We start from the raw sequence: 11,491 nt of genomic DNA, 5'->3' as shown, positions 1-11,491 counted from the left end.
AGATCTTTTTATGCATACAGTAATGATGGTACGTTTTCTCAGTCGTCATATAATATGTTTTAAATTAAAAGTAAGAGATTTTGTTTGATATTACTCATGAATACAATTTTTTCTCAAATTCTAAATTTAAAAAAATATATATTTACTTAAAAAGCTACATAATATGCTCCAAAAATAATAGCACACATAAAAAAGATGAAAAGGTTTGTATAAGTCAAATATCTCTTAAATCATTTTCACTTTAAATATATTTTATAATGTTAGAGTAACGTAGATTCTATCTTTAGATTTCAAGCAATTTTAAATGTATAAAATTATTGTTTATAAATATAGCTTATTGCAAAAGTAGAAAAACATTTGACAGGCCTATACTTTATTCTACATTACCCCCGAAACAGCTCTTAGTGTAGCAACGTAGACTAAAAATAAAGCATAGTGTAAGATGGTTCAATCCTTTAAGTTTTATGTGTATACGTTTCGTGGCAATATACGATAAAGAACATACTTTATAATTGAAAATTAATATATTATTAGAGTCTCAAGTACTTTAGGTATGTGACTCATTGTGAAAAATACCACCTACAATAACTTAGCATACAAAGCAAAGCTCCAGGATAATAAGTTCAGATAGAAGGTGAATAACATAGCTGAATAATCTAAGGAAATTGTTATATAGGAGCACAAACTCGCTGTTGCGGTCAGAGTTCTTAAAGATGGAAAACGTTTGCTGATAAGAAAACTCCGTAGAGGAGACGCCACTTAAAGAAAAAGAAGCCTATTTTTTAAATATCATTTTCATCTTAAATCCGTGCTCAATAAAAAATACAATACTAAAAATCATTATTGATATAATTATTATACATAGGTACATAATTTCTTTTTTAGGGAAAAAATACGATCCGCGACGTCGGTTAGTAATTGAAACATTTAATAATTGATACCTACCTTAATTCAATATGCAAGAACTGATAGCCAAAATTATTAACGCAATTTTGATTGAGCATTTCATGAAAAAACTACTAGTTAAATTCGTTGTCATTAAGTGGGATGCCCATAGCTTAATTATAAAATCACACTGGCATGAATCCAGCGGTTACGTGTTCATGTCCCGTCGGGTGTCGTATTATTTTCTAAAAAAGGATTTTTTCTAATCGGTATATGCATGAGATGTTTTCAAATTATATATGTTCAATATATAGATTATATAAATCTTATGAATTATTCGTTGAATAAAATAAATAGTTTATTAATTTGTATATTATTATTATTGTTTACCTAAGCATCGTATACTTGTACATAAATTATTTTGAATACAAAACTTTTTAAGGTAATAATTATATGAGATCATTGATATTTCAATAATAAAGGAATACATATAAAACATTATTATTTAATTATACATATTAGCAAAATATGTCAAAGTTGTGAACCCAAAATTTCTCTTACTAATAGGCTTATGGCAATATAATCGAATTCATTATTCAGTACTTTAAGTGCATTTATAAATAGTATGCAGCAGTTATAATGGATTAGGTGGAAGTATTTAAGCAGACGTGTTCTCTCCATATCGTTTTTGGAAAGGAAAAGGGCGTAATCCACACAAATCAAATTTTACAGGAGACACAAAAAAAATTGTTATGGTGTTCGGTCAAAGTTAAAATACAAAAACACCTTGAAATGTATGATAATTAATAATTTGGTTTTATATACTTAATCTGACATTAATTATTAAGTTATTAAAAAAAACAACAACAAAAATAATGGTTAAGTCGTTTTTACCAAGTCACTTCCTTCTTTTTTTTAATTGCAAAATTTGATAATAAATCGACATTTGCAGCTTACATACTTTGGACACAAGGTGTATTTAACCGTCTATAATGCTAAAATGCAATAAAATGTATGATGAAAAAACTGAGGGTTACGCCCTTTTTCCTTTCTACAGTCGATATGATAACAATATTATGAAGATATAAACGTTAATATTGCAATTTAAAACCGTAAATATAAGTATTTTTTCAATTGCATTCACATATTGTGTTCATCTATTTATAACATTAATTTATACATTTGTACGAAGTTACCCAGATGCATTTATTATATTCATTATAATAATCTGCGTTCATCAATAAGTCATGCATATATTAATATTTTTGATTAGATTAGGACCAACAAAGAAGAAGATTATAATTTCTTTTATTCTGTTAACTGTCAATTCATGGTGGAACTGCATCGTATTATTGTTTTATTTAATAAAACAATAACATAAGAAAATTATACATAGTTTTGAAAATCTCAGAAACACACCTATTAGAATAAATCCTAGAAAAAGGGTGAACCGAGTGAGATTCGATACGTTTCAAACGTTTTTTTAAATATTCTTAAAGAATGTAAAATATTCAGTGTCGCATAAAAAATTAAGTTACAGAGAAACTTCTATGTAAGTATGATGATGGCTTAATGCTTAACTTAAGGATCGAACATTAACAGTAAAAAAAAATCTGTGAATTAACCCGTGTTCCGTCATATCAGGCGTTCCGTGAAATGTTGCGTTAACTTGCGACAAAGTTAGTACGACTTAAAACCTTTTTGGCAATAGAATTACAAAAAGCTTAACGTGGTATTAAAAAAAATAAACATTTTTTTAAAATTAGGTTTGGTAAAATGTCAGGACAATATAGTCGTTATTGAAGTAGATAGCAAAAGTTTTACTCAGGGGGATTTTTTGTAGTTTGCTGTTTGCAGATGATCTTTAACTTTTTCGAACTATTGAGACCCCGTTATGCTGTGCCATGATGCTGCAGTCTGATCTAGACGCTACTTCGCAATGGTCTATTTTAAATAAACTTGAAATTTCTACCTCCAAATGTAATAGTATTTCATTCAGTCGTTCAAGGCTTTGTTCCCATTCACATTGTCTGGTATAATATTGAGTAGGGTAACGGAGATAAAAGATTTGAGTGTATTGTATGATGCAAAGTTCACTTTCAATCAGCATATTCTTAACATCGGTACTAGATCTAGCAAAAGGCTTGCTTTTGTTATGAGGGTTTCAAGATCATTTGAAAACGTCCGAGTGCTCTACGTACATTATACGTATCATTTATGTTGATTATTCTTGAATATGCCAGCATTATTTGGAGTCCTAACAGGTCCGTCCACACAATTAAGTTGTATCAAGTTCACAATAGATTTCTTAGATTTTTCTACTTAAGGACATTTTCTTCTCGGATTCTTTCCTTATGATAATGATAATACATACAATGAATTTTAACAACTCGTTTTCTTCTGGGTATACTATCAATGCAATCCCTGTCCACCCGAAGAGTGATTTCTCTTTTAATACATTTTTTTTACTTCTTCGTGGGTTCATTTACAATCCGTATAAACTGTCAAATATTATTTTTCATGTTCCCACCAATATCACTCGTTACTCTACGGGCTTCATGATACCCTGTCGCAGGACGGATGTGATATTAATTTCATGATGCTGTGTATTCTGCAATTAATTTATTTGATGGCAGCATAAAGGTTGATTTATTTTTTATTAACTTTACTATATCGTGTATGTGGTCGTGTTAAATAGGTTAAATTTATAATTGTATATTTATCATTTTACTTTAATATCTACATGAGCACATACTTTCTTTTCTGCTTTCTTGTTATATTGGTTGTTATTTGTAATTAAGTCATTTTTATAATGTGTATTTATTATGTATTAGCCAATCACTGTAATGCCATAATACTCTTTTTCTAAATAAATAAATAAATATTGTATCAAAATTATTGATTTTTTCAAGGTGATGAATTACACAGGTATACAAATATTATAAGTCATAACTTTTCAGACTCGATTCCGTGGTAGAATGGATATTTGTAGATTAGTAGGTATATTAGATTTTTATAGTTTTTCTTTGTATGTATTAACATTCTAACATTTAGTGCATTGACTCCCCTTTGGTGAATATACCGAAATCGACTTCTGGTAGTCATCAACCAAAAGATAGCTTAAATATTCATTACATCACGATGTTCGATCCTAAACGAATCATAATATGGGCATCTACAGAGTAGAAGTTCTATTGTAACAGATTTTTGTTTTTACGAGAAATGGATATTAGCTGGCGCACCCAGGATTTTATATTGGGGGGCCCAAGGAGGAGAATGTCAATTAGTCCCATAGGCTCTTTTTCTTCTTCACAGCCTAATTTCTCGTTTATCGAGCTTTTGTCTATTGCACTCGGTGTACCTATACCATGGTCCCCACATCCTGAAACGGGCCCTCAGGCTAGGATATTTAGCGGGCCCCCTACCTACCGCTAAGATTAAAGGCAGTGTGAAACACTACATTAACGTTTTTCAAATTGGGTTTCTAAAAAAACCTGACATTAGTGTATCGAAATTGTTGTGTTAGAAATTAAGATCTAAGAAATTTTTCTAAAAAGGGTGCCGGAGAATTATTACAAATCATTTTTTTGCCGTGTTTTTATTTGTCTAAGCCCAAAGGTATAGTTTATTAGCTTTCAATTTCAATGTTTAAAATCATCCTGATAATTTTCATGTTTGGGGGGTGTTGAGAGAGATATATTATAAATTTTGTTGTTGCATTAGAATGTTTAAGATTATAATAGCCTAAAATAAATTGCTAGGTAGAGGAATGACATTATTTCTTCTGGTATTGCAGCCATGGCGAAATCACTTTGGAATGGTGCTTTGGAAGTAATGATACCATCACCTAAATGAGTCACCTGCACCGCCGGATGAATCTTATACAATTGAACCGACAAAAAAAACATAAAACGAAAGAGGGCAGTATTCCAAGTCTGCGTAAGAGCGACACTGTCAAGGCCGCTGATGGCAGTAGCAAAGGGGAAGGTAGGCTGTTATAATCTGCCATAAATCTTCTTCTTCTTCTTCTTTGCCCATATCCGCCCCTTAACTGGAGCATATGGACACCACGCGGCGCCTCCAAGAATCCCTGTCGCTCGCCAGTCTTCTTGTTTTGTTCCAGGTCAAACCAGCATCCCTAGCTCCGCCGTATACACTCTGTAGATTGTATTTAGCGGCCTTCCAGGACGCCGGAATCTGGTCGGCTTGAAGAACAGGCAAGCCAGGTTAAAGTTCTCTTCTGGCATCCGCAGCACGTGGGCGAGCCAGGTCCAACGTCGCCTCTTCACTTTCAGCGTGATGAGAGGCTGCTTGGTACGTTCTCTTATCTCCTCGTTGCTCCTAAAGTCATACCACTGCACACCCAGTATTCGTCGCAAACATCTGTTTTCGAAGCTCAGTATACGGTTGCTCTGAGCCTTCGTAAGGTGCCATGATTCGCTACCGTAAACAGCACCGTCAGAATGCAAGCGTCGAATAGGCGGCATTTGGTTTTGACCGAGTACAATCGTGAGTCCCAGACATTTCGCATCGAGTTGAATGTTGCTCCAGCCATAAATAGTGCACATTAAACTTTGTTAGTCATACGTATATGATTTTATTGAACTAAGACTACAATAATTTACAGATGGTATTGGTTAGTTTTTAAAAATTAATTAAACTCTGCCTAAACCAAACCATAATAGTTTTGGTATAATTTGGGCGATCCGAAAGAATTATGCACACTTTTTCATTCGTACTTATTTGTTTTCGTTGGATTAAGAATACATAATATTATTACACATGTTGATGGTTCATATTTTTAAATTCATAAGTCCTGCCTAACCAAACTATAATAGATAAAAAAATATTATTCTATCAGTAAAATATCCAAAGTTATGTATGATTTAATTGCATCATTTTATATATTTTATAGATAGACTTTCTTTTGACCGTTATTAATTATGGCTTGGATTCAAAGGGTTTAATTAAGTTTTAATAACTAACCAACACCATTTGTAATTAATTGTAGTATTATTTCAATAAAAACAAATACGTATGAAGTACAAAGTTTAGTGTGCACTATTTATGGTAGATCTTAACAGCCTACCTCGACCCTTCGCCACTGACTTATGGTGGCACGTGCATTATACGTATGCAGATCACCGTGAACTGTTGCATTGGGAAAAATGGCCGTATAGCATTGAGATAAAAAAATTACGCGTTGTTCGTGGAGCATTTCACCATGAAATAAGTTGAATGTATGTTGGAAATGCCACGATTGTTAGCAGACTGTAATGGTAGATAATCAGATTTAACAATCAACATACACTTGACAATATTTGTTGACATGCAATATCTGGTTACAAGTAACAACGTTGTCATTAATAGATATTTGATACATACGAGCACCTACTTACTAACCTACTTTTGAATCATTCACAATTCTAGATAAATATAATATTATACAGTATGATTGTATATCTCATTTACTTACCTATTTTCTTCTCTCTACTGGTGATTTTTATTACTTACCTATTTTTTTAGTTATTAGTGTTTTATTTATACATTAATCTAATCTCAATGCTATACGACCATCTGTTTCCGATCAGCGCTCGGAATGGGGCATAACGCCCTGGAGCGCCGTTCCGGTTCGTGAATTTCTCGAGAATACCGTTCCGTCTCGTGGAATCCTCGAATATACCGTTCCTTCTCGTGGAATCCTAGAAGATAGCAAGATGTCTCGTAAAATTCTCGAGCTTCATCAGAATATTTCATATGGCGTTCCGGTTCAAAATATTTTGAAAAAATAATAATATAATTATCTTTCTATTAAACAATGATTTTACTGGTTGAAAACCCCTGATTATTGTTCCTACATAATAATAATATGTTGATACGAAAAATGGGTGCCACAATTAGCCAAGTTAAAATTTTGTTCTTGGAAATGCATCGAGCTAGGTAGGTATATTTTTTCCCAACAATGCATATCTGACAACCCATGTGTCTAATAATAAAATATAAAAGTTTTTATTGAAGAAAGCACTTTAGATTTATTGCTCTCTTCCGTTTTCTTATAATACAATATGAGATAATAGTATATTAGTATAACAATGTTTTTTTGCGTGCAGACAAAATCACAAAATACATCATTGATTTAGGGTACCTGGTATTATGGGTATAGATTATAGAAGGACGTAAGGTAGACGGTTTGTGAAATACAAAAGTATCATGATGCAGTCAATCCACTTTTCGAATATTCACGTCATTCTTATAATAATAATTATACAATGGAAAATGTGTTAGGCACTCATAAAACCATTGCAGGTAGGTGTATATTGGCATATTATATTATAATCAATTAATGAAAATAGTTTTTTATTATTATTTAAAAACTATCATGGTAATGGCAATGCTTTCTAAAATTGCTTTTAATTCTAAGCTTAAAATATTGATATTGCATACAATATATTATTTTAAAAAAATGTATTAGGCTCTCATAAGACCCTGCAGGTAGATTTTTTATAAAAAAATGGCAATGCCTTCTAAAATTTTCACCAAGCTTAATATAATATTTATATTGCATATTTTTAAAAAATGTATCAGGCTCTCATAGAACCCTGCAGGTAGATTGTTTATGAAAAAATGGCAATGCCTTCTAGAATTTTCACCTAACTTAAAATAATATTCATATCGCATATTTTGAAAAAAAATCTATCAGGCTCTCATAGAACCCTGCAGGTAGATTGTTTTAAAAAAATAGCAATGTCTTCTAGAATTTTCACCTCGCTTAAAATAATATTCATATAGCATATTTTGAAAAAAATGTATTAGGCTCTCATAAGATCCTGCAGGTAGATGGTTTATGAAGAAATGACAATGCCTTCTACAATTTTCACCTATTTATTACTTCGCTTAAAATAATATTCATATCGCATATTTTGAAAAAAATGTATCAAGCTCGCATAGAACCCTGCAGGTAGATTGTTTTAAAAAAATGGTAATGTCTTCTAGAATTTACACCTAGCTTAAAATAATATTCATATCGCATATTTTGAAAAAAATGTATTAGGCTCTCATAAGATCCTGCAGGTAGATGGTTTATGAAGAAATGACAATGCCTTCTACAATTTTCACCTATTTATTACTTCGCTTAAAATAATATTCATATCGCATATTTTGAAAAAAATGTATCAGGCTCGCATAGAACCCTGCAGGTAGATTGTTTTTAAAAAAATGGCAATGTCTTCTAAAATTTTCACCCAGCTTAAAATAATATTCGTATCGCATATTTTGAAAAAAATGTATCAGGCTCGCATATAACCTTGCGGGTAGATTGTTTTTAAAAAATAAAAATTTCTTTTAGAGTTTTCACCTAGCTTAAAATAATATAATATCGCATTTAAAAAAAAAATGTATTAAGCTCGCATAAGATCCTGCAGGTAGATTGTTTATGAAGAAATGACAATGCCTTCTACAATTTTCACCTATTTATTACTACGCTAAAAATAATATTGATATTCCATATTTTAAAAAAATGTATTAGGGTTTCATAATATAGATAAGGTAGATTGTTTGTGAACAAAATATAAAATCATCATAATGTTCTATTTTTCAAATATTATCGATGCACTGGAAAAAATGTATTAGGCACTCATAAACTTATGTAGGTATATATTGCTTTATAATCAATTAAAGACAATTCGTTTTTGATTATTGTTTAATAGTTACCATGGTAATTTCTTTTAGAATTTTCGCATTTTTACTAAATTTAAATAATGAATAAAGATATTTTCATACTAGGCGAATGTATTAATTTCTTATAAAATCCCTGTATGTGTATGTTGCCAAACCGCTGAAATGGAGATGGGCGGGGCACATTGCTCGCCAAAAGGACGGCCGCTGGACAAACGCCTTCATCCAGTGGTACCCAAGGGGCACGAAACGGCCACAGGGTCGCCCTAAAAGCCGCTGGATTGACGAACTGGTAAAGTTCGGCGGAAATACGTTGCAGCGAATGACACAGGACCGAGAGAGTTGAAAGAAGCTTGGGGAGGCCTTCATCTAGCAGTGGATTGACCCCGGCCGATGATGATACATAGTTCATATCACAGAATAGATTAATAAATATCATTCCGATAGTCTATTCCCCAATACATTACATTTTGAAGCAGGTTTTTGAATGTGTGAGTGTCCTACGAAAATGAACCAAACATTATAGACGTGCAATAGTGTGTGTTGCAACCTTCAATACACCAATATTGAATGAGCGTCAATGCATTCACCGAGAGCAGTTGTCAGTATTTGACGTGTGACATTCTTGACACGTCGTGTTTAATTTTATCTCATATTCTTTCACACTCGCGATCGGTTGCCTGTTACTCCACACCAGCACCGTCTTTAGATTAATAAAGCCTGAGCATATCTTTTTGCACAAGCAACGAGCGGTCCACTGTTTAGCTGTCAAAATCAGATCCCAGATTGCTTGACATATTGATTCGCCCTTTCTCGTTTCAAATTGAATTATACAAAAATCTCAAATCAAAATATATTAACTATCAGTGTTATTTATAAATAATATACATTCCTGTTATTCATCACCAGGTCAAAGTCAGACTACTATTTCACACAAAAACCGTTGGTAATATCGATTTCCAAAAAATATGTTGCATTGATCTATGCATTACATTTGTAGAAGGTGTGTTAATGCTAGTGTATTATTTATCATGTAACTTATCTATTCAAATCAAACCATTCCCTGTGTGAACATGACAGACGCGTCAGTATGAGCACTCTATAGAACAATGACAGGTCATCCATAGACAACAACGAGAGGGGCGGAAAAAGTAGGACCAGTCGTTGTGAATGTATCGGCTTTCTACTTTAGTCGCCAATGTCCACACTCAGAGCTCCCTGATATAGTATATGCTTCATAACTTTGCACTCCAGCTCTAGGATGAAAATGATTTAAAATATTCTAAAAATATATTTTTTTACATGTATTGTTTGTCTTTTTATTTATTAGTAAATAATATATTATAATATTAATACAAGTAAATATCATTTGATCTAATTTTATGCGAGGTAATTACGCAAAGAGGCTTATCAGTATAGTAAAGAGTGCAAAGTTATAAAACGTTTACTCTGGTAACCCTTCGATATGCAGTATTAACTAAATTACCCGTACAATTTTAGAATATTAATGGAAGGGGTTGCATTATTTTATTCTGCTTTAGGGCGGCACTTTACCTAAAGACGTCACTGTGTCAATGTGCTTGGTCAAACGGAATCTTTGATGGAATCTACTATTGTTATTGGATATAAACAATTATAATTGATTTGTTCCATACTCTTTATTTTATTAGCTATAAAATGATAATATAGATAAGTACCTTTACGTGACTACTTTTCCAGTGCGCAATTTCCTAAAAGGTGACACCGGCGCTTGACACCAGAATTATTACAGATAACGGAAGTAGGGAGCTCGCCCCTTGTCAGGCGGGGACCGCTTTGTTTTAATTTTGTCAATTATAGAATAAGTAATGTAAATTGCACGCTGTCTGTCTTGATCTTTGAAATATAAACCATTCTCCTTCCAAGTTCTAATGTATCGGACTCACCGACTCTAACCTTAAAAGTATCCGTTTAAAATAAAAAGTCTGTTTAAAGACGGCAATTAACTAAGGTCACGTCATATTGTTTTACGTGGTTATATGTAAATTGTACGTAAAACATTTCACCGTAGCACAGTTTGCCGTGAGCTTTCTATTGGAAAGAGATGACCGTATACTATACGGTCTCTAATTTTATTAGATTCAATATGAACATTAATTCAATTTTCATGGCCGGGTTTGCATCATTGGCAGCAGTTGAAGTGTGGCCTTATGGTGGATAGGGTTCAGAAGAAATTTTTGAGACTCCTTTACTTGAGGTTGCATGGATACTATACGTTGCTTTATCCAACTGACTTTCTCTTAGGTATGCTTACATACTGCAGTTTGCAAATTAGAAGAGAACTTTATTTAGCTGCGTATTTTTTTGACTTATACGAGGTATAAATGAGAACTCTCCCATTCTGGGCAGTGTTGACCTGTGTCTCCGTGATAACTATCTTAGAAATAGGGAGCATCAGTTGTTTATTCTCACAAGGTGCAGAACCAACCTGCCACTGGTAATGCCAATTGGGAGGGCGATAACTATGTTCAACCAAGTTGCTTCGGGTGTTGATATATTCCACTTGCGTGAGGGTGAGTGAGATGGACGCTATTCTATAAATTCTTAAAATAGGGTCTCCTTAGAAAACTCGGTGTACTTCTTTGAACTTATATAGATGTATAATTGTATTTTCACTGCTTTTGTATGTTTATATTATGTTATCTTTTAATATTTTAATTTTTATCGTTTTTATTACCTTTTTATTTATAACAATGTTTCATGTCGTGGTGTGAACATCTTAAACTTATAATTTGTAATGTCCACAATATGTCCACAAATTGAATTGAAATGAAAATTCGTGAATTCAAGAATGAAAACCTAACCCAACCTAACCTAACCTTTTTAAAATTTCTTTGCCACTGACTTCCCGTGAACTGTCAAGAACCGTGTTTTATTTAGACATGAATTTTAT

The sequence above is a fragment of the Rhyacophila brunnea genome, unplaced genomic scaffold (assembly GCF_057557595.1).
Source record: "Rhyacophila brunnea isolate RB1 unplaced genomic scaffold, BYU_Rbru_1.0 scaffold_10, whole genome shotgun sequence".
Classification (NCBI taxonomy): Eukaryota; Metazoa; Arthropoda; class Insecta; order Trichoptera; family Rhyacophilidae; genus Rhyacophila; species Rhyacophila brunnea.
Note: the sequence above shows the minus strand (reverse complement) of the source record.